Source organism: Podarcis cretensis (assembly GCF_951804945.1).
Source record: "Podarcis cretensis genome assembly, chromosome: 5".
In the NCBI taxonomy this organism is placed as follows: Eukaryota; Metazoa; Chordata; class Lepidosauria; order Squamata; family Lacertidae; genus Podarcis; species Podarcis cretensis.
The window spans coordinates 83,748,779-83,753,021 of NC_137174.1; the positions used below are offsets into that span (position 1 = coordinate 83,748,779).

General features: G+C 39.9%; 1 long non-coding RNA gene across 2 annotated transcripts; it reads left to right on the plus strand.

Moving 5' to 3' along the window:
• Nucleotides 1-377: 377 nt before the first annotated feature.
• Nucleotides 378-3,583, plus strand: LOC307217209. 2 transcript variants are annotated; one of them, XR_013839433.1, is made up of 3 exons: nucleotides 378-428; nucleotides 1,951-2,029; nucleotides 3,236-3,583. It is a non-coding gene; the product is annotated as an uncharacterized lncRNA (long non-coding RNA). The 2 variants fall into 2 exon arrangements; XR_013839434.1 differs by lacking the exon at nucleotides 378-428 and adding an exon at nucleotides 596-898.
• The last annotated feature ends 660 nt before the right edge of the window (nucleotides 3,584-4,243 follow it).

Genomic DNA, 4,243 nt, shown 5'->3' on the forward strand with positions numbered 1-4,243 from the left:
ATTTAAATTCATGAACCTCGGACGCTTGGAATGGCTGAAAGCAATATACAATTAAATGCATGGGGCAAATTTGAGATCTGCACCCATTCATTTGCACAACTGCATAGAATTAGAGAACCATGAAGTTGGAGGGTATTTTGTAGGTCAGATAAAAGAAAGTGTTTATTCACACAGTTCATTGTTTAACTATGGAACTCATTCCCATAGGAGGCAGGGATGGCCACCGTGGCGTTTGCCCGTTCTTTTGAAAATGTCTGTACAGGGGGAGAGAAAGAGTTAATAAGTAGACCAATAGAAAAGCCAGAATGTGGAGCCTACCTGTCTATAAAAGGGCTTAGCCCGAGGTTTAGTTAGTTGGCTGGTTGGTTGGTTGGTTGGGAAGAAGCAATTGGGAAAGCAGTTGGCAGACAGATGGAAATAGAGAGACAGTTAGTGCAGTTGTGTGAGGGGAGGTAGAAGAGTTAGAGACAGAATAAAATAAAACTAAGAGGGTAAAGGGTAACAGCGTTTTGAAAGCATTTAAAGTTTATTTGCGTTTGCAACAAACTACTTAAGAACCTGACTGAGACTAAGTGATTTACTGGGGACGACCTGGTTGGTGGCTGCAGATTAGTGGTGTACGGGTCAATAGTCTGTGAGATGACCAGGGGCTCCGTAAGAACGCAGTGCATTGTTTAACTATGGAACTCACTGCCACAGGAGACAGGGATGGCCACCAACTTGAATGGCTTTAAAAGAGGATTGGATAAATTCATGGAATGGTTCCTAGCCCAGATGGCTATGCTCTGTCAGCACCATTAGAAGCAGCAATACTTCTGAATAACTCTTGCTGGAAACCACAGCAGGGCAGAAGGCTCTTGCGCTTGGGTTCTGCTGGATGATTTACCACAAGCATCTGGTTGGCAACTGTGAGAACAGGATGCATGTCTCTTCTTGTGCTTTATGTTCTTATGTCATCCTCCCCAACTGTCCTCAATCCAGGAACTCCAGAACTAGATCATGCCTGACAGCTGAATTTCCAGTGGCTGACTAAGGAGACATTACTATCTCTTTAGTAATGGTTCCAGCAAGTAGTTAAAAATATAGAAGCAATAAGAAGCAGTGAGGAGACAGGCCCAAAGGTTTTTGCTTCATGTTTCTTGCTTCGATCTAGGGGCTCTTATTTATTCTGCCTCAGGACCTAACATTAGACAGAGTGAAGTGCCCACCTCAGGTGACTGAGTTTGGGTGTCATGAAAGGGCAGCAAATTGTTAGTTGTATCGATGAAAGCTTTGGGGATTTTCTGAGTCAGCTGCCAAAAAACTTGACTAGCCTTGGGCACTATGCACCTTGACTAAGGTGTGTGCGTGTGTGCAGGGGCATAAGAACTGAAAAAGAGTCTACTCAATCAGATCAAAAGATAATCTAGTCCAGCATCTTGTTCTCACAGTGGTCAGCTAGATGCCCATGGGAAGCCCAAAATTAGGACCTGAGGGAAATAGGCCTCTCACCACATATGATCTCCAGCAACTGGCATTCTGATGCATATAGCCTTATCTTCCATGAATTAGTCTAATCTTCTTTTAAAGCCACCCAAGATGGCGGCCATCACTACTTCTTGTGGGGGTGAATGTCATAGTTTAACTATGTGCTATATCAAGAAATACTTTCTTTTGTATGCCTTGAATCTCCCAGCATCTGGCTTCATTGAGTTCCCTGGGTTCTGGTGTCATGAGACTGGAGAGCAGAGGCAGAGGCTCTATTTCAGGCTTCCACAACCTCGGCCCTCCAGATGTTTTGAGACTACAGTTCCCATCATCCCTGACCACTGGTCCTGCTAGCTAGGAATTATGGGAGTTGTAGGCCAAAAACATTTGGAGGGCCGAGGTTGAGAAAGCCTGCTCTATTTTCTAATGTGATGGGCCCTAAGTAGGTAGTGCTAATGTTCTGACATTTTATTGTTTCCTCAGTCCATGTCAAGAAGGCCATCTCAAGAAGATTCACTTCAGGCAATGCCATGAGGGGAAATAGATGAAGGCAGAAACTAAGGTCGGAATGCTGTAGCAAGCTTTTGTGTGTTTTTTTTAAAGTGTTGTTTTGCTTTGTTCCCGGAACTGTACATCCAAAGCAGAACAATTTGCAAAATATGGGACACTAAAATGACAAAGGTAAAAAGTAGTAAATGTGGAATGTTTTGTGGGGAAACCTCATTTTTATTTTGCAGCTAAAATTAATTCAGCAAAAAACCCACATTTTTTTAAAAAAATCCAATGTAATTAGATCAGTGCTGATTTTTAAAAACTCCTTGCAATAGCAATTGATTTGTCAGTATTAAGATGCCTTTCAAATTTCTGCTTGCTTCAGTTTCAGTCACTATTACAGTTAAATTGCTCCGCTGTTCTGAAATTAGAACCATTTAAATGATAAAGTTTTATAAGGACAACATCTTCATTTGTCATTTTTTATTGTCTCTAAATAGTGAGCTGGCCCCGTCATTTTATGCTATAGACAGGTGGCCGCATATACAATACAATCCAATAAAATATTTTAATGCTGTTTAGTTATTTAATTAAGGATAATTTCCATTGTGTTTATTTATACCAAAGCTATTAATATGAATTCTTAATTGCATGTATTTGTGTGTGGTAGTTTCTCCAGTATCTGCATTTTTAGGCACAATATACCTGAATATGTTCATTTTTGCACACATTACGTGCCTGAAAAACGGTACTGCAAAATTCAGAGAACTGTGAATTTTGAAGAATTGCTGTGTTGTTGTTTGCATAGTGTTTCAGAAAGTCCAAATTAGGTATATTTGCCTTTCAGTGTGAACTGAATCAAATATATTCCCCATCCTTAACAAAGCTGGCATTTAACCTGGTGTATGGAACTTTAAAGAGAATCAGCAAAAGGAAGGAACATGGGCTGCACAAATATTTCAAATTAAACAAGTTTTAAATGTAATAGGGGGGAAAGTGTTGGACACAAATCTCCTGAATTGAAATGACTAACTTCCTGGATGGGTGAAACAGAGCATGGCATAAATCTTAAATAAAATATGAAGACTCAAGAGGAATTTGTCTCTAGAGGATTAGTTGCATGCTCTATTTCCTCTCAATAAACATGCTTCAGGGTGATGGGCAATCACCCTTTTTTGAGTCAGTGAAGGTGTGCTATCTCTGTGATGCAGATATAGTCAATCATCATAAACCTGTTGAACTAGGTACTTCAAATGTAGTGTCTATTGTTTTGCAGGTAATTCAATCAGGATGTTGAAAGAGTGATTTCAATTCATTGCACCAACGGTCTGAAAGACGGATGGTTTAATTAATCCAACTACATTCCTATAAATAAACAATGCAGGGCAGTTAACAGGCTACTTTGCTCATAGTATTATAGATTTTTTTTGTTAGTATTCTCTAGTATTTCGTACTAGATAAATTCAACCAAAGGCTGACAATATATGATTTCACCATGCCACTTTCAATAAATGACAAGAACAACCATTACAACAAGAAAATAAAAACATGCAAATGTACATATTATCTACTGTTTCCAACCTAATTTTAAATTAAACATTCAACTTCTTTTCCCCCACAATGACCATTGGTGATATGAGTTTTCGTTCTTCTTAGAGTTTTTTACTAGTTGAGAAAAACTCTATGCCCCGGGGGTAGCCTATCATGTTTCGCTGCCTGAAGCAAAATGGGGAGATGTTGTCCCCCACTTCCCTGTTGAAGCCTTACTTATTGCCATTTGGTACAATAGTGGCAAATGGGAAGATGTTCTGAGGCAGATTCCATGGGGACAAAATAGTGGAAAAATTGCCCACCCTGCACAGGAGTCACGTATAATTCCCCAAGCACTGCAAGAGGAATATGGCATAGGAACAGACCTCAAATTTAACTGAATGCACTTCTCCGTTCCTTTGCAATTCCTCAGAGCAGTAAATTGTGTACTGAAGCTTGTTGTTTGGATCCACTCTATGAACATGGTTCCAAAAAGCAGCTGCTAAGGTTTAGTTGCCTTCTGCACCAATGGTTTTGTCATTTGAGGATTGAAATGGGTTCTCTCCCCCCCCCCTTTTCTTGGCATTCAAATCTACAGCGCTCCATGCTTAACTCAAGGCCTTTGAGCATATATAGCAAAACGAGCAGAACTGAATCCAGAATTAAAGCAGGGCAAAACAAAATCAATATTGATTTTTGTTTAAACAAAACAAAACTTTAATTTTCTAAGAAATGTTCACCCGGAGCGTTGCCA